We start from the raw sequence: 20,208 nt of genomic DNA, 5'->3' as shown, positions 1-20,208 counted from the left end.
GAAAGAAAAAAGAAAATGGAAATTTGCTACTTTTTGGAGCCTCTGTTATTTGAGGAATGTTGGTATCTTCATTTCTGAGAGCTTTCAAAATTGTTCTGTTTCTCACTATGATCAATGTGCTTGAATAGCTTAGATTATTGCATTTGATGGAGCTTGTATTTTTCTCTTGATGAGAATGCAGTTCTCGTTAGCATTAACGACAATTCCACATTGCTTTCGTCCCAATTTGCCAACTGTCTTTTTCCTTTTGGAAAACAGATATTTTCTCTCTCCTAAAACTTCTCCAGTCTTAAACATTTACGTGGATTTAAAATGTGTTTTAAAGCCCATTCTTCTGTAACTTCCAAATATTTCTAAGTTTTATCTTTGAGCAACTTACTTGGTGCACATATGAGAGTAAATAAGTGATGAAAGTATATATGAAATTAAGAATTTAATTTATTTAGAGGAATGTTTAATGCACTCTTAAGAAAAAAAATACACACTGGCAATAAACTCCTTTAGCGTGTGTGTGTGTGTGTGTGTGTGTGTGTGTGCATTTTCTCCTACATCTGTTATAGACTAAGATTATTTTTGTATAAACTGTAATTGTCCTCTTTTGGAAATCAATACAGAATAACAAGACATATTTCCTCCAGATAATAGTAACTCTTTAAATGGAAAATAACTTTGGCCATTGTTTCATTTTTTGGAGGTTCAAATTATTTTAGTATGATTAATGAGAGGAGCAGTTCCTGGATATTCTTAATAACTGTATCCTGTTGGCTTAAGACCTCACTTTGCCCAGTTTATGATTAAAATGCTCCACTTATAGTTAGATGTAACATAAATAGTTCTTGTGCTTGACTATGATAGAATTTGGAAACTAGTTTTGATCAAACCAGTATCCTCAAGGAGATTAGAGAGCATAAATGAAATATTACTGTAACCTCCTTGATATCTTGCTTTTGCTTCAGCTTCATTGACTAATCTGGGGGTGGTTTTACAGTTTATTTGAAACTCTAAGTAGATTACTGTATGAATCAGTAATTAATAGAATCTCAAAATGCTCCAATGATAATACTGATCGCTTTAAGATCAACACCTCCCCGGCTCTCACTCCCCTCCATCCTTGGTATTCTGAACATGGTTGACCCTTCTGAGGAGGAAGAAAAAGAGCTTGTTCAGGTCATGGCCAGGACCTTCTGCTCTTGCTTGTCTCTGTGATTCTTAATTCTTGGAACCTTAGTTTGGTGATGCATTTAGAGTCCCCTCTCTAGCCTCCTGGACTCAGCTTTGTACATTGCTCTGAGTCTAGTGTCCTCAATGACCCTCCATCTTTCCCCCTGAATTACTGTGGAGGTCCAAATTAATCTTCAGTCTTGTAGTTCTCCACTATTTTCAATGCATCCAGAATAATCTTTCTTAAAACCCAAATTCCAACATGTCATTCTTTGCCTTAGAGTCTTCAGTGATCTCTCTTTCCCTTCAGCTCCTTTGGGAAGAGAGAGAAGCCCAACTTGTGGCTTCAGCCAGAGCTCATGCCATGACTCACAACACATGTTATGTTGTAGTCCAGGCATTTTAGTGTAGGGTGCACTAGTGGCATCAGCACTACCTGGGAACTTGTCAGATATGCAGGTTCCTCAGGGTTCCACCCCCCACCCACTGAATCAGAAACTCTGGGATGGAGCCCAACAATCTGTGTTTCAACAAGCCCCCTGGGGGATTCTGAAGCAGTCTTAAGTTTGAGAGCCTCTGCTGTCATCTCGAACACTTAGAATTCTAAAGCACGCTTTCTCTTTCTCACTTACAGAATTAATTACCTGCCCTCCCTCCCCCAACTTGGTTTCTAGTGCTCTACTCACATCCTCTTCATTGGGCTAACTCCTGTTTGTCCTTCAGTACAAGATGAAACTTCACCTGAGTGTTCTGTAAATGCCCATACTAGGTCCCACATCCTTTTTTTTGTGTCCCCATGCAAAATCTGTGCTATCTTTATGCCAGCCCCTGCCAGCTAACAGCCTGATATTTTGCTATCATGCTTCCTTCTCCTCTCAAGATTACAATTACTACAAGAGTAGGGCAGTAAGCTGATGGTTCATGAAATTCCCTTTTTCTCAGTTGAGCATAATGCCTGAAGCAAAATAGATCACTAAGTGTGAAACAAATGTTTATTGGATGAATATGTTACCTATTTACTTTACATAAGCTTCTAATTGTCATTTGGAATGACTGATCTCATTTCATACATATATATGAAATGTGTATGTTGCCTTAGTTTGATTTTAAGATTGAAAAAGATTCTCAAGAGTACAGGTCACTTTTTTGGTATATCCTCCTTTTTTTTCTTTCAATAATACTAAAGCAACATTTTCTGCACATGGAATTTCATTTCAAAGCATTACCTGAAATGGCATACCAGTAAATGCTTAGCATCACTGATTATTATCAGGAGGAGGATGGGGTGTGGACAGAATGATGTTTGTACCTAGACTAATTTTGAATAAGCCTTCACTATTTATTTTTGCTCATGCATGTTAACATGTGCTGATTAATAGTATACAAAGTCTTCTGGAATTTTCTTGGAAGACTGGACTTATTTATTTATCTGGGTTTTGAAAGTACGTTCGCCCATTGCCAAGGCTGTAGTCTTTTTGCGTAAGTAATAGCATTTATTCCAGAAAAATACTGACAATCAAAAGCTAGTGAGTTCCCTGAATCACTGAATGGTTTCTACCAAAGAAACTCTACCTCAACTAGCACCCCCATGGGTAAGTAGAAGAGTAAACAGAGAAGTTTTTAAGGTATATCTTAATAGCTTCCAGGTTCATGCTTACTGAAATCAGTGGAAAAGTTGAATTTGGGTCCGATCTTACAGACTAACTTCTGAAACTCTAGTTCAGGGATGGTTAGTGAAGATAATCTAAAAAATATTTCAAATATGGAATCACTGGTAATGCCAATACTGTCAAATATAGTTAATCACTTCACTTCCATCTTAAAGCAAGTAAGAAGTACTTATTGAAACATATTCCTTTAAGTGATCCAGGTTCAGTCCCTAGAATATAACGTTCGATGTAGGAGAGAATAAACTTATAATAACATGGGATTTTAAAAGGATTAGAAGGTCTTACTCTCTTCTTTCTGAATAGAATTGTCTCCTTGCTAACATTTATAAGCTACTTTTGAAGTTTATATGCTGTAAGATAAAGCCAACCTATTGAAATACTTCCTGGAGAGACACATGCCCTGGCTTTTTCTAATTGGAAATATAGGCTTTGCTGTGTGGGTCAGCTATTCACCTTCAAGGATGGACTGCTTTTGAGCTTTATATAGATGCAGAAGGTTGCAAAGACTAGATACGACAGCTCAGGATTGTGAAATTGAATCACTATCCTTCATACCTAAAATGAGAGTGTGGGACATCATAATCTCTAAGGATCCTCGATACTTTTCTAAATAGGAAGGTTGCCTAGTTAAAAAAAAAAGGCAGGGAGGGCTTTATGGTCAGGTAGCCTGAGAGCTACCACCTACTGGTTGTGATCCTAGAAAGTTATTCAGTCTCCGTGAGTCCCACTTTGTACACCTGCAAACTGAGAACACCACACCTACATCACAGAAGTACAATTTCATTCATGGTCAGTGAGCCTAAAGTACACAGGACTGCACCTAGCACAGTGAGGATGCTCCTTCATGAGCTGCATGAAGAAGGCATCCTTTCACCTCTGCCAACAAGGAAGTGTGTAACTTTAGGAAAGCCACTTAAGCCCAAATTGCTATTGGGGTGCCTGGTTGGCTCAGTTGGTGGAGTGTACAACTCTTGATCTCAGAGTTGTGAGTTCAAGCCCCATGTTGGGTGTAGAAATTATGTAAAAAATAAAATCTGGAAAAAAAAGCCCACAAAAGATTCCTAAACTGCTACCATCAATCAAACCTTGACTCTAAGGTCTCACAGGAACCACAATTGTGAGGCATTCAACATGTAGAAAGTGCCCTTGGGTGAGAATATCAACCATTTTCAGGCTGACCTATTCTTATTGGGAAAAATATCCCATGGTAATTATTTTGGGGGCGTGATTTACTATTTAAAAATAGATTGCCTTGGGGTGGTGGGAGAAGTGCTGAAAGGATGCATTTTCACAAAATTTGAAAAACAGTTCCATAGCTCTGCACACACCCCCTAAAGCAGTTGCTAAAAACAGTGCTTGGTGTTGTATCCCTTGGCTGAGAGCCTCTCATTTGCCATGGACACACTGAAAATAATACAGGAAATACTTTATTCAAGAGAAGTTAATTTATCCTTTCTTCAGGCAGCCTCTTCTGTGCCAAATCTGAACCACTCTTGAAGGTCTACATATCAAGCTGCATTGGTTGTGTTTTAAGTGAAAAGGACATAATCCTTTGTGTTGGGCTGCAAGACACAAGTGTATGCAGTTGAATCAACTGCGAAACTGAAGTCCAGTCATGTCATCCCACTACTCAAAACTACCCAACAGCATTCCACCCCTCTCAAATCCTCACTCTAATCTATAAACCCTGTACAACTGGCCCTCTTTTCCCTGTGACCTCATCTACTGCCATTCTCCCCAACCATCAGCATCAGTCACAAAAGCCTCCCCAGAAAAACTCCTGCTTCAGAGTTTGACACTCACTCCACCTGTGCTAAGAAGGCTCTTTGCCCAGACATCTATCTATCGTCATGCTTCTTCCCCTTACTCTCGTAAGGCTTTTACATTGTCATTTTTCACTGTGGACTTCTCTGGCTCCCTTTCTGTTACCGCAACCCTCCTATGCCTTCCCCCTTCCATCATTTATTTATTTCTACTTAGTAATTATTATTAAATAATATTTTATATATTTTATTTATGTATCTTGTTAAATGCCTGCTCCACTACTTGGTGAGTTATGAGAGAGAAGGTGTATTTTTCTTACTTGCTTTCTTCACTACTTATAAAGTGTTTAAAATAGGACCTAGCCCAGAACAGGTTCTCAATACATTCTTATCAAATGAATGGATAAATGAATGCTGACAGTCTCACTGAGGAGAGGTGATTCATCAACATAAACCATCAGAGATCTATCTTACAGCATAAGCTTCCAAAAGAAAAGACTACATTTTGCTAATTCTCTGCCTCCTCAAAGCTTTCCAAAGCTTTGGATTATAGGGGGCACACAATAAATATTGAATTTATGAAATCAGTTAATTTATTTATTAATGACTTAAGCCTCCTAATTATCATCACAGTGTATCTGAAAACATCATGCTATGAGCAGCTGGTTTCATATTATAATTTGGCCACCAATTTTGTTTTAGAGCCTTAAATAGATTCCTTATTTCTGAGCTTCAGTGTTGACATCTTTAAATGGGAACAATATTATTTTTTAGCCGATGTATCTGAGAATTAGAATAGCTAGGCTTTATACAGTGCCTTGTAGATAGTGAAGTCTTAATAAACATTAGATGCTACTTTTTCCTTTATTAAAATAACTCCAGCTCAACAGTGGCTACTATGGTCCAATTTACAATTACATTGTTCTCTTTGAGGAAGAATTTAAAATCTCAGCTGCAACACAGCCATCTGTAATAATAAAAAAAAATGTAGATTCATGCTCTCTTTAAGTTCCTCCTAAATCTCAAGCTACACCTGTGCAGGAAGCATTATATCACATAAACAAAGTCTTATTCATTGACTACCATCAAAAAGGAGAAAAAGGGGGAAAAAATCTACAACTTCCACAGGAAATCCCAAGCACAAATTCTCACAGCTGCCTCTATTCACTTGTTATTACTGCCTTGACCATTGTTTTAATTACAGCTCAAAAAAAGACATTATTTTCATGGTACTTTTACCTCCTTAAAGCAAAGTAGTATTGCTGCTCTCCAATCTTGATGATTGCAGTTCTTGCACTCGTCAGCCAGGCTGAATTAAGCTAGGCAACCTAGGAAGTCAAAGATTAAATTCTGGAAGTTAAAATTAGAGTGTAAAAAATTACTTCATGTGCCATAAAGTGTATATACAGTTTCTTCAATTATAGCCTGAGAAATCTGTCTCTGTGGGAAGGCACACTTCATTAACTTTCAGCTATGTAGGCCTGGGGCAGATAGGGTCATCATCTTATAAAATTATATAGTATTATGATCATAATGTTCTTCTTCTCATCAGGAGTAGAAGATTTATAAAAGTAATTGTTTTAAGGAAATCTTGATAAGGGAACTAATAGTATACTTCAGAGAGGTTTCTAAATTTATCCCAATTGTGAACTTGCCCTATTTATCTAAATTCCTGGAATTTATTTTTGTTTTGTGCTGACCAGTCTTTGACTCATTCATCTCATTAGTACTCCTTTGTTAAACTTTAATTGAGTTCTAAGAGAGGCTCTGGTTAGAAAACAGCACTGATTGTATGCGGTATAATTTATTATCTGACTCGCTAAAATTGTCAGTTTTGACAATTTTTAGTCATTTTCTGACTCTTCAGAGTAGTTAAAACTTTAAACAAATATTTTTTAAAGTAAATCAGGCAAGTTTCCAATTAAAATAAGCATGGAAATGTTTTCAGATATTATACATACGTTTGGGGTAATTTCCTTGGAATAATAATATAATCTACAAAGACTGGCTCTGAAAGATCCTTAAATTCAAATCAAATGGCTTCTCAGTTCCACCCAAATTAATTTTGAGCTTCATGCGGCTACATTTTGTTGAATGTCTGCTTTGGTCAAGACAACACATTAATTCTCTAGACTGACTCTTCATCTCCTGTGGGGAAAAATAACAACACTTTTCATTTGCTAGATTCTCTGGGTTGATTGTTTTCTCTTCCTAGTCCTGTGCCTTACATATTTGCCACCTAATACTCTTAGAAGGAGGCAGATGTGGTATTTAGAGACCTATCTAAACATTGCGGTAATATGTTTAACATTAAAAAAATTTTTTAATGTTTATTTATTCTTGAGAGAGAGAGAGAGAGAGAGAGAGAGAGAGAACATGAGATGGGGAGGGGCAGTGGGAGAGGGAGACACAGAATCTGAAGCAGGCTCCAGGCTCTGAGCTGTCAGCACAGAGCCCATCACAGGGCTTGAACCCATGAACTGCGAGATTACTACCTGGGCCAAAGTCAGACACTTAACTGACTGAGCCACCCAGGTGCCCCTCATTTTCATTTATTTATAATACAAATATTTATTGAGCACTGCTTTACTATCTATTGCTAAATAACAAAGCACTTCAAAACTTAGTAGCTCAAAATAACAACCTGATTATTTTTGCATGATTCTGTGTGTTGACTAAGGCTCAGCTGAGTGGTTATTCTGCTGGTCTTCCTTAGGGTCTACATGTGATTGCAGTCAGATGCCAAATGGGGCTGGATCACCCAAAATGGCTTCTTCACTCACATGTTGGGAACCTTGGGGCTCCTACATGTGGCTTCTCTCTTCAATGGATTGGCTAGATTTCTTTCATAGTGGCTTACAGTTCTAAGAGGCAGCTGGTGGAAGCTATCACTCTTCTGTAAGTCTGGTCTCAAAGTCTGAGGATGTCACATCCACTGTATTTTACTGGTGAAAGCTAATCACAAGATAAAGCGATTTTCAAATGATTTTTATAGGAGAGAAATGAGTGTTTCAACTCAGATTAGAGAGCTGGATAAAACATCTCTCCAACCTCTACAATAAGACAAGACAGGACAAATCATGTACTACTGACATTTTGTAAACCCTTACAAAAACTTAGGTCTCTGAACAATCACCTACTTAAAATCTATAGAGAGAGAGGTACCCACAGGGAGAAATAAAATGTAAGCATTTGCTTATCTTGGACAGATACCACCAAACAACATACAAGCTGGTAAGAATATTCAGCTAGCAACTTTTAATGAGTTGCTAAAGACTAAATATGGGCTTGAAGGAGAATATGAAGCCCCAGGAGGCTATAGACATGGGAAGGATTGCATGCCCTTGCAGCTTTTCCAGTTAAGAACTCTACCAGGTGCTCACAGAGAAGACCAACAAGAATTCCCAGAACACTTCCCCAAGGTGCTGGTTTAGGCAGGGAACAGCAGGCACAGCCACAGCTTTACCTGGATTTATCTCCCTTATGGAACAAAAGTCTTAATCCATAGGGGGAAAGGACAACTAAAACCAGAGCTTGAATACTGGTGGGAACCTACTGTAGCTGGGGAAGGGAAACAAGGGGAAAAAACCTCTACCCCTGGTGGAGGGAATGAATATGTGCTAGACCAAATTTAACATCTGAAGAAGATGCAGGAACATCCGTAAAGGGCATACTCACAATGTTCATAGTGCCTGCCTGAGGTTTAATTAGAGCATCAGAAAATGAGCCTCTCTCTCCACCACCACATTAACAATTGTTGAGTATAAATAACAGTGGAATGTACGGTGGGAAACCAGTACAAAGGAAAGATATGGGGCCAAACAGGGAGCAAGTGTTGAGAAAATCCATGAGTAAATTAACTCATAATGTAAACACAAGATATCACTAGAAGAATCTGATGCAGTAGTGCACTGAGGGTAATCACAGTAGTAAAAAACTTCAAACTCTGCCAACTTCTGACTAGATGAATATAAAACTCCATTCTACAAACCTTACAGAAAAGAGGCAGGCTTATCTCTAAACTTGAAAAAATTATTTACTTCATTATCTAGCGTTTTGTACAACATGGCCAGATTCTAACAACAACAACAACAAAAAACTTTATGAGATACACAAAAGGGCAAGGAAAACAAAGTCTGAAAAGATAAAGTGGTTATCGGAACCAGACTCAGATATGACAAAAACGCTGGAACTATCAGACAGAAAACTTAGAATAACTACGATTAATTTGTTAGAGGCTCTAATGGAAAAGAAAAACGCAAGATAAGAAAGGCATTTTCAGCAGAGTTAGAAACTATAAGATAAAGTCAAATGGAAGTGCCAGAAGTCAAAAATACAGTAACAGAGATAAAGAGTGACTTTAATGGGCTCATCAGTAGCCTTGACATAGCCTAGAAAAGAAATAGTGAACTTGAAGATAGGTCAATAGAAATTATTCAAATTGAAAAACAAAGAGGAAGAAAAGGTGAAAAATCAAACAGACCATATGATACCAAATGGTATAATATCAAATAGTATAACATATGCATAATTGGACTCCCAGAGGAAAAGGAAGAGAGAATTGGGCAAAAATAAAAAAAAATATTTGAAGAAATGATGACTGGAATAGTTTCAAAATTAGTGTCAGACATCAAACCACAGATCTCAGAACCTCAAAGAACACCAAGAAGAGTTCATTAAAAAAATCCAAAACAACCCACAAGCCTAGGCACATCTTATTCAAACTGTTGGAAACTGAAAACAAAAAGAAAATCTTAAGCTCAATCTCTGAATACTTACCTACAGAGGAATAGTAATAAGATAAACAACAGACTTCTAGTCAGAAACAATATAAGAAAGATGACAGTAGAGGGGCATCTTTAAAGTGCTGCAGGAAAATCCCACATCCAGTGAAAGCCACTTTCAAAAGCGAAAGAAAAATAAAGTCTTTCTCAAACAAAGGTAGAGGAAAGAAGCTCCAGTCTTCTTTTTTTTTCACTTTTGTTTTTGTTTTTGTTTTGGAAACAGACACAGGGCATATCACAGGGGGAAGCAGTGTGATGCCTCCTAGCAAGGCTCAGGACAATAGTAGCCAAAGTCAGAGATACCACTGTGGCCAGGCCTAAGACCAACATCACAGAGGTATGAGGAGAGGTTGACCCCTCCACACCAAAAATCACCAAAATATGCAATCACCAAAAATATGGAATGCTTCACAAATTTGTGAGTCATCCTTGCGCAGGGGCCATGTTAATCTTCTCTGTATCATTTCAATTTCAATATATTTGCCACTAAAGTGAGCGTGCTCCACTCTTGATTTAAAAAGTGTCCTGTGCATATAGGGAGAGAAGAAATTGGTTGGAAGACACCTTTAGAGATTAGCTACTAGCATCCACTGAATGTAAGGTAAAAGTTATAGTACTGGGGAAAGTCCATGTTACCTCATTGAAATTAATTTTTCCTATTTATAAGTTGCTGGTATTAGTTTATATGATTTCAATGATTTCTTAAAATTGAACTATTTTTTTTAATGGTAGTCGTACATTGTCGTTCATTACTTTATCAATCTGGAGATAGGTATTTTTGTGTGTGATATATAAAAACAGTCTATTTTAAAATTAGATTAATATATTTCTGAAATGTTAGAATGGTTGGCTACACATAGTAGCTGTGGCTGATTATAATCAATCTATGAAAACTTAACCATCTACACATGAGCTGATGTCTGTATTTTCTTAAATTAATTTATTTATGTTGAGACAGAGAGAGAGAGAGAGAGACAGAGAGTGAGAGGGAGGGGCAGAGAGAGAAGGAGAGAGAGAGATCCCAAGAGGCTCCCTGCTGTCAGCACAGAGCTCAACGCAGGGCTCCATCTCACGAACTGTGAGATCACAACTGGAGCCAAAATCAAGAGATGGATGCTTAACCAACTAAGCCACCCAGGCGTCCCTCTATATGTTAATAATAAATGTCAGTCAAGAGTCAAACTGATCAACAAGGGTTAACAAATGCAATTTCAATTTCAGAATTACCGTTTATTTTTAAAAATGTTTAGGGGCACCTGGGTGGCGCAGTCGGTTAAGCGTCCGACTTCAGCCAGGTCACGATCTCGCGGTCCGTGAGTTCGAGCCCCGCGTCGGGCTCTGGGCTGATGGCTCAGAGCCTGGAGCCTGTTTCTGATTCTGTGTCTCCCTCTCTCTCTGCCCCTCCCCCGTTCATGCTCTGCCTCTCTCTGTCCCAAAAAAATAAATAAACGTTAAAAAAAAAAAATAAAAAAAAAAATAAAAAAAAAAATAAAAATGTTTATTTATTTATTTTTTGAAATTTATTTTGATGGGGTGGAGGGCCAGAGAGAGCTGGGGAGAGAGAATCCCAAGCAGGGATTCTCAGCTGTCACACTGTCAGCTCAGAGCCTGATGCGGGGTTGAACTCACAAACTGTGAGATCATGACCTCAGCCAAAGTCAGATGCTTAACCAACTGAGTCACCAGTTGCCCCTAAATGTTTATGTATTTATTTTTGAGAGAGCGAGAGGAAAAGAGTTGAAGAGAGAGAGAATCCCAAGCCGGCTCTGCACTGACTGCCTACAGCCTGATGCGGGGTTTGATTTCAGGAACCATGAAATCATGACCTGAGGCAAAATCAAGAGTCAGCCATTTGACTGACTGAGCCACCCAGGCACACCCAGAATTATTGTTTATTAAAATTATCTTTTAACTTTCTTTTTAATCTTATATTTACAAAGAAATAACTTGGTTATTCCAATTTGATTTTGACAAATATGTATAGTGCCAATCTCTTCACTTTGTAAAAATGCTAATAAAAATTATTGGAGTCAATTATAGATTTGGTACTCTTAAAATTATTTTACTGAAATTTACAAGGATATTTGTGATATAATGTAAAGAATGACTCGGCTGCACAACTTCCAGATAGTGAGTTTGAGTCATGCTTAACACATTTGTGTATGTTTTTTAAAAAAAATATTTAATGATACTTGGTAAAGATGGTGAGGCCGAATGCAATAGGTGTAGGGACTGCTGTAATGGGATTGCACAGTGTGGGAGAGAGATGGGGCTCAACTCCAAATATAGCATGGGCATGTGGGAATTTATAGATTAAGAGCAGGGTGTGGGTCAGTGGATGGAAAATTAGTAAGTGGAAACACCAGAAGTAAAGGGGATTCTGAGTAAACAGGATTCTTGCTGAAGATAGGCCAGGGTGATCAAATATCATCTGAGGGTTGGAGAAAGATGAGGAACTTGATCATATATTGAAGGTGATGAGATATTGAGAGAGGAAAATGTTAGTTAAACTACTTGGTGGAGTTCTTACTAAAACTGGATTTTACAGGAGCAAAAACAGATGGGCCTAGGAGAACTGACTAAAGTTTAGTCAAGCAAAAAAAAATCTTTGTCATATTATATCAATTATAACATGATAGTATATATTCAAGTTAGCATTGAATAAAGCAGTGATTCTCAAGTTTGAGCAGGCCTCAGAATTTCCAGGAGGGTTTGTTAAAAACCAGATCACTAAGTTCTACCTTCAGGATATGTAATTCAGTACACCCCGGGCAGAGCCTGAGAATTTGCATTTCTCATGTTTCTGGATAATATTGTGTTTGGTCAGAGGAGCACTCTTTGAAAACTCCTTGCATAGATGAACAAATATGCTTTCAGGTTAGACACACTGAGTAAAACCCAGATTTGTTACCAATTCACTCTGAGAGCTTAGGCACAACCTTAATGTTTTAATCTATAAAACGGAGTATTAATAGCTACTGTGTAGTGTTGTTTCTAGAATCCTATGAAGTATTTGCCACAGTCTCTGGAACAGAGGATAAATACTCGGTTGGCACTGTTGATACTGTATTGAATGTTTGATGATGAAGATCTCATTGAAAGATTGTTATGTTTTTCCCAATACATATATTTAATTTATATCTGCAGACCTATTGAGCAAATTAAGAGGTTGAATATTTTGATCCTGATAACATTAATAGGAAAACTACCTTTTGAGTTAGAAGTGACTCTTTCAATGCAGTTTCTCCAGAGGGATTTCTATTTCGCAAAAGAAAGATTGATCAGTCAACCAACACTCATTGAGTACCTTTGTCTTCAGACAAAATACACACATACACAGACACACTCATATATACACATAAACTCTAAAGTGAATACAAACTGGCTTTTTCTACAAATTGGCTATTCCATTTTTCTTCCTTTCTCTTATCATTTTATCTCTGGAATCGGTGCCTCTGTTTGCTGGTGGATTCCTTTGCTTTGTGCCTCCTCCCCCAGGCTTCAACAGAGGCATTTTGCATCAACTGAGTACCCATAGCAAAAGTGGTTAACAGATGTGTGGGTTCTGTTGTATTTTGGTATTGTAATTTCCTATTACTGAGAAAAAAAAAGAGAGAGAGAGAGAGAAGTGTCACCAAGGAATCTCGGGGGATTTCCTGACTAGAAATGCCTTTGAAGTTGAAGAATATTTTTAAGACAGCGGTTTTTAATTGTAAAGAATCTTAATCATGTAGAGAAATATGCCTTTGAAATATTTTTCTTTGAACAGTGCATTTACCAGTTCAGGAAGCTCATTTCCATGCAATGATATTTTAATTTTAAGACACAACTTCCCTTGCATTGCATGTATTCATAAAGCTACAATTTTATTCTTAGTTTTATTTATTGCATTCTGAAAATTAGGCTACTTGCCTTAAGCTATTCTATATAAATGTTTTTATTCCCCAAACCCATTATTTTAGAGATGCAATTTTATCCTTTAATGGGAGAAAATGATATAAAGTGGCTATGACTGAGGTTTTCTGGGTTTATATTTCTGCCATGTCTGCAGGGGGCTATTCTCCACATGAAAATCTAAGAATTCACACTAATGTTAGTTCTGGGTATAAACTCATCAATCTGGAGGAAAAGAGATTTTACTTCTAAATGTAACTTTCCTAATTCCACTTGCTCTACATTTGCCTAGATTGGACTTGCCTTCAAATAGAGATATGGTCAGGCAAAAGCTGACACAAGGGGAATGAAAGGCTTACCATTTGTTTAAGGCAGGAAAATGACACTACTCAGTTTATGTCAAAAACACATATGGCCGGGGCGCCTGGGTGGCTCAGTCAGTTGGGCGTCCGACTTTGGCTCAGGTCATGATCTTGCGGTTTGTGGGTTCAAGCCCTGCGTCGGGCTCTGTGCTGACAGCTCGGAGCCTGGAGCGTGCTTTGGATTCTGTGTCTCCTCCCCTCTCTGCCCCTCCCATGCTCATGCTTTGTCTCTCTGTGTCTCTCAATAATAAATAAACATTAAAAAAATAAAAACAAAACAAAGCAAAAAAAAACCCCACATATGGCCATAAATATTTCATTTCTCTGAATTCAAAGGTAAGACTCTTTGTGTTCACATTCTTAAGTAGTATATGTATCTTATCCAGAAACATATTTTACATCTTTGGCCACAGTAACACACACATACAGATCAAAGACCATCAAAGCCCAAATAAGAATGCATTCATTAGGAAACCACACTGTCCTGAATTAATTGCCCTTCTGAAATGAAATAAATATTTTACAGTTCCTTTACTTAAAACACAACCACTAATTGCAAATGGATGTGTTAATATCATCAACCTAGCCTGAATGAAATATCTGCCATATTTGTAAATATATTAATAATTAGTATATATGTCTGCACATATGTGTATTAATACATCTGTGCCCCAGGGGCTCTTAAGATTTGGACTGCAAATTTGGTTTCTAGGATGCTTGTTTTGTCCAGTTTTTGTTTTCAGTAATGTCAATATTGCCACTGATAAATTTGATTTGACTTGAGGAAAGACCTACTATTATCTTCTTTTATCTTTTTCATAAGTGCATATTGGGTTGAAACCCCTGGATAACTAATCATACTTTCTCATCATCATAGAAATGTAAGGCAAGGAAGTCTATGTCAGGTAATGCAAGTCTGGTGAGGTGTCTTGAAAACCCCAGCAGCAGCCTTACATTTGTGCACAGGAAAACTTATACAGGGTAAACTGGATAGGGAGAGAAAAGCTTGGGGACCCACCTAGAAGCTGGGATTGCACTGCACATTTCACAAAATTGAGGAAAAGTCAACTGCATGTCACAAAGAATGGGGGTGGGGAAGAGAATGTGTGGGGTAAGCCTGCGGGGGGGTGGGGGGGGAGTGGTTGTAGGATGACAGAGATTATAGTTACGGTAAAACTAATATAGAAAGAGGGTAAGAGATATAAATAAAATAGCAAGTTTTAGTGTCAAGAACATTATATTTTTCTTAACTAGGAGGCTTGTGTGCCAAGTTAGTCAATTTTTGAAAAATAAGAACTGTCTGGACTTCCCAAATATGCTTTCATCTTTGCTTTAGTGAGAAACCCAGAAAAAGGCCTAAAGCAGTTTCATAAGACATCATTTTTGGTTAAAAACAAAGAAGCACATTTAAAAAATCCCACACTTCAACCATCCAAAAGTTTTCCTAGAGTCTAATAAAAATAGTATTCCTTTTTTTATTTTATTTAAATTTTAGTTAGTTAACAAAGAATAGTATTCCTTTTAAAATGTGCATTTAAAAAAAATCTTTCTTTCATATGACATAAGCTATGGCTGCTATGAAAACTGGTATACCTGAAATTTCTGATCAAAATCAAGGGCAAATTTTCCAAGACATCTAATTTGACTGTATTTTCCCTAATTTTTTTCTTTAAAGAAGAAAGCTTGTACTGAGTATTAGCTATTTCTCAAAGACCTGTCAAAAGAAGCTATAAAATACATTCTCCAATGCCTCTAAATTTTTAAAGACTATGTCAATCATAATAAATATGATGCTTTCCTTTTTAGCAGATTATTTTAAATTCTAGAAAACAAATATAAATTGAAAAATACTTTATTCATAAAGATTAGGGATTGAGGTCAACATTTATAGGTAAGCATCTTTCCTGTGGCAGCAGTAAAGGCATACTTTGAAGTTAAAGCACTATAAAAACATTTTACTTATAAATAGGGCAATTTTTGATCATAAAAGTCAGTGGTTGAGGACACAAAGGCTACATTTCTGACACTAATTCCAGTGTATGTACCCTTCGCACACCACAAAGCAATTCTGTGACATCAGCTAAGTGTCTACAATTCAATTCAATTCTGACACTGTCTGGAGACTGTCAGATCCCACAGGTTAAGAGCTCAGTCCTACAAGAAGACTCCCATGACCCCCACCTCAATGCCAATCACAAGTATGGTTGTCATCTGTGCCTCTGACCCACCATATATTGGAAGTTTCAAGGACCCCCCACCTTGGGTTTCATTAATTTGCTAAAGTAGCTCACAGAACTCAGAGAAAGTTTTGCTTTTAGTAAATAGTATTGCAAAATACTATTGGTTTCTTAGTAAAGGCTATAACTCAGAATAGCCAGATGGAAATTAAGCATAGGGCCCGCATGGAGAAAGGGCACAGGGCTTCCATGCCTTCTCCAAGCATGCCACTCTCTCAGCACTTCCAAGCATTTGCGAACCGAGAAGCTCTCTGAACCTCATACTTTAGGTTTTTATGGAGGTGTCATTATATAAGCATGCTTGATTAGATCATTGGCTTTTGGTGATAGATTGAACTTCCCCTTCCCAGGGAGGTCAGGAGGGTGGGAATGGAAGTGTCAACCTTCCATTCAGTGGTTGGTTACCCTGGCAACCAGTCCCTATCCTTAGCACTTTCCAAAAATCACCTCATTAATATAAACTTAGGTGTGGTTGAAAACAGTTTGCTATGAATATCAAGACACATTTATTGCTCTTATCACATAGGAAAATCATAAGCAAGATCTAATAAGAGTTCCCAAATTTGCTGACCACTCTTAATAAAAATTGAACCCTTGAAATTCCATAGAATTTCCAGATTCTCAACAGATGCTAAATATAGTGTGGCCACCTTTGTTGATAACTGATTCAAATGAGTCCAAATCATCTAGATTTTTCAGAACTGTTTAGATTTCAAATATTCTATTTGTTGTGCCCTTATTTGTCTCAGAGTTCTGATTTTAGTAGAAAAAACATAATTTCTTTATCCATTGACCTGAATGGCTTCTGATTCTGCTTCTTGGAAAATTTAAAATAAGTGTAAAAATAACCCTGAGCTTAAATAGTCAATTAATCTACAACAAAGGAAGCAAGAATATACAATGGAGAAAAGACAGTCTCTTCAATAAATGGTGTTTGGAAAACTGGACAACTATACACAAAAGGATGAAATTGGACCACCATACACAAAAATAAACTCAAAATAGATTAAAGATCTAAATGTGAGACCTGAAACCATAAAACTCCTAAAAGGAAATACAGGCAGTAATCTCTTGGACATCAGCCTAAACAACATTTTTCTGGCTCTGTCTCCTCAGGCAAGGGAAACAAAAGCAAAAATAAACTGTTGGGATAAAAAAAAAAGATTTTGCACAGTGAAGGAAACCATCAACAGAATGTAAAGGCAACCTACTAAATGAGAAAAGATATTTGCAAATAATATATCTGATAAGGAATTAATACAAAAATATATAAAACACTTATACAACTCAATGCCAAAAAACCCAAACAGTAAAAAATGGCCAGAGGACCTAAATAGGCATTTTTCAAAGAAGACATACAAATGGCCAATAGACACACAAAAAGATGGTCAACATCAGTCATCATCAGAAAAACGCGAATCGAAACCACAATGAGATATCACCTCATACCAATCATAATGGCTAGTATCAAAAAGACAAGAAATAACAAGTATTGGGAAGGATGTGGATTAAAAGGAACCCTTGGGGTGCCTAGGTGGCTCAGTCGGTCAAGCATCCGACTCTCGATTTCCGCTCAGGTCACGATCTCGGGGTTCATGAGATCAAGTTCCACATTGGGCTGTTTGCTGACAGCATGGAGCCTGCTTGGGATTCTCTCTCTCTTTCTCACTCTCTCTCTTCCTCTCCCTCTGCCTACCTATGTATGCACGATTCTCTCTGTCTCAAAATAAATAATTAAAAAAAAAAAAAAGAACCCTGGTGAGAATATAAATTGGTGGTAAAGCCACTATTGAAAATAATATGGAGGTTCCTCAAAACATTAAAAATAGAAATACCACACAATCCAATAATTTTGCAGCTGGGTATTTACCCAAAGAATACAAAAACATGAATTTCAAAAGATATATGCACCCCTGTGTTTATTGCAGCATTATTTGCAATAGTCAGGATATGGAAGCAACCTAAGTATCCATCAATAGATGAATGGGTAAAGAAGATGTGGTATATACACGAACTATTACTCAGCCATAAAAAAGAATGAATTCTTGCCATTCACAACAACATGTATGGATCTAGAGTGTATTATGCTAAGTGAAATTAAGTCAAAGAAAGACAAATACCGTATGATTTCACACGTGGAATCTAAAAATCAAAACAAATGAGCAAACAAACAAAACAAAAATATACCCATAATTACAAAGAACAAAATGGTGGTTGCCAGAATGGAGGGGAGTGGGGGGAATTAGTGAAAGGGTTCAAGAGGTAAAAACTTCTAGTTATAAAATAAATAAGTCACAGGGATGAAAAGTATAGCATAGGGAATGTAGTCAGTAACAGTGTAATAACCTTGTATGATGACAGATGGTAGCTACACTTCAAGTGAATTGTCAAATCACTATGTTGCACACATGAAATTAATATAACATTGTATGTCAAATATATGTCAATAAAAATAATAAAATAAAATAAGAGACACTTAAGCTGGTGAAATTTTTTTTTAAATTTTTTTAATGTTTTTATTTACTTTTGAGGCAGAGAGAGACAAAGCATGAACGGGGGAGGGTCAGAGAGAGAGGGACACAGAATCCGAAACAGGCTCCAGGCTCTGAGCTGTCAGCACAGAGCCTGACTCGGGGCTCGAACTCACGGACCATGAGATCATACCCTGAGCCCAAGTCAGACGCTTAACCGACTGAGCCACCCAGGCGCCCTGGTAATTTTGACATCAAACAGTAATTCAAAATTTTTGTTTAAAATGATGCCCAAAAATATTTATGTCAAGGAATCAAGAGGAAGTTTCTTTTCCAACTTTCCTTCCTGTCTAATGTTTCGGTTTTCTTTTCCATCTCTGTCTCTGTTTTTAGTGTGGAAGTTAAAGGTGAATACAAGGAAGGTGTGAAATACCATCTTTACCTTTTGGATGATCTATATTTCTTTGGTTTCATTTATTTTTGTGAGATGCTCAGAAGAAGTCCACTTCCAGCTCAGATTCTTTCCTTCAGAGTTTCCCCTAGCAACCTGTTAAATTCTCCTGTAAAATACAGGTTTTGGCGGAGTCAACATAATCACCGTATTCAATATTCTGCTTAGTAAATCACACAGATCTTTTTATGAGTCGTTCTATGAGATGTTGGTTCTGGAAATTACAGACACACTATTAACTTTTACACTTAGGAACTAAAAATTCTAAATGAAGGTATAAAATCAGTATGAAAATACATAGAAGAGAGAAAGGTACTATTGTGGACCAAATGTTTGTGTTCCCCCTCCAAATTCATAGGTTGAAATCTGAACCCCAATATGATAGTATTATTAGGTGGCATGTTTGGAGTTAATTCGGTCATGAGAGTGGAGTATTCATGAATGGGATAGTGCCTTGTAAAAGGGACCCTAGAGAGATCTGTTGCTCCTGTGCCATGTGAAGACACTCAGAAAAGGGCAGTCTAGGACCTGGAAGCCGGTCCTCATTAAAACCTAACCATGCTTGCACCCTGATCTTGGACTTCAGTTTCCAGAACAATGGGAGATAAATTTCTGATATTTATTAGCTGCCCAGTCTATGGTACTTTGCTATAGGATCCTAAACTGAATAAGATAGGTACTATATAATTTATTCAGTAACAAGTGAAACAAGTAAAAAGTAGCCTGATTAGATGAATTTGACTCTTTTCATGAAAGAGGGATAACGAAGTTAATTAAAGGGATGTGGGAGAGTTAATGCATTCTGAGTTATGACTGCCTACCACAAAACATGGGTCTATAGTCCTTTGTGAAAACATTGGGAACTACTGATCTGTTGGACTCCTTTTTACAGTACCTGGAAGGCGTAGAAACTCAATTAATGTTGCTTAACAACATTGAAGAGAGAGAAGAGAGAGAAGATGGCATAAGGAAATAAGGTGGGGAATAAGGTTTTTTTTTTCTGTTCTGAGGAAATCTGTATAGGTCACCTGGTCTGAGCATTAGCAGAATATTGCTGGAGAAAAAGACACATGACCAGACTGGAGTCTTTATGGACTCATGGTTTCCAATGTCATGTAGAATCTCTATTCTCTCCTTCGTATGACCCTACAACCAACAGATGAATTCAAATCTTACGTCATAGATAAGCAACCATCAGAAGCAACTCTTCTTGACCAAATATGTCCAAACAGATCTACACACATCTGTGCCTACTGTTTTCTGTTACAATAGAAAAGGTGTTTGTAATCTGCTATTTCGTCCTTCTGTGCTTTGTATCCCATATCCCTGCCTTCTCAGAAAAATGTTTCTATCAGTTTTTCTCCTCTCTCCTCTACCTTCAATCCCTTCAACTCCCCTCCCCCTGACTCTCACCC

At 37.4% G+C, this 20,208-nt stretch overlaps 1 protein-coding gene and 1 non-coding gene across 2 annotated transcripts in view; both read right to left on the bottom strand.

Moving 5' to 3' along the window:
* Positions 1-20,208, bottom strand: part of CPA6 (carboxypeptidase A6) — a 525,192-nt gene that overhangs the window by 487,000 nt on the left and 17,984 nt on the right. The gene's annotated exons all lie outside the window — the stretch shown is intronic.
* Positions 9,771-9,873, bottom strand: LOC112859817 (U6 spliceosomal RNA). Its single transcript, XR_003223550.1, has one exon. It is a non-coding gene; the product is annotated as a U6 spliceosomal RNA (small nuclear RNA).

This window comes from Puma concolor, chromosome F2 (genome assembly GCF_028749965.1).
Source record: "Puma concolor isolate L17-30 chromosome F2, mPumCon1.1.hap2, whole genome shotgun sequence".
NCBI classification, from domain to species: domain Eukaryota; kingdom Metazoa; phylum Chordata; class Mammalia; order Carnivora; family Felidae; genus Puma; species Puma concolor.
The sequence above is the reverse complement of the archived record's forward strand: the minus strand, read 5'-3'. Positions and strand labels throughout refer to the sequence as shown.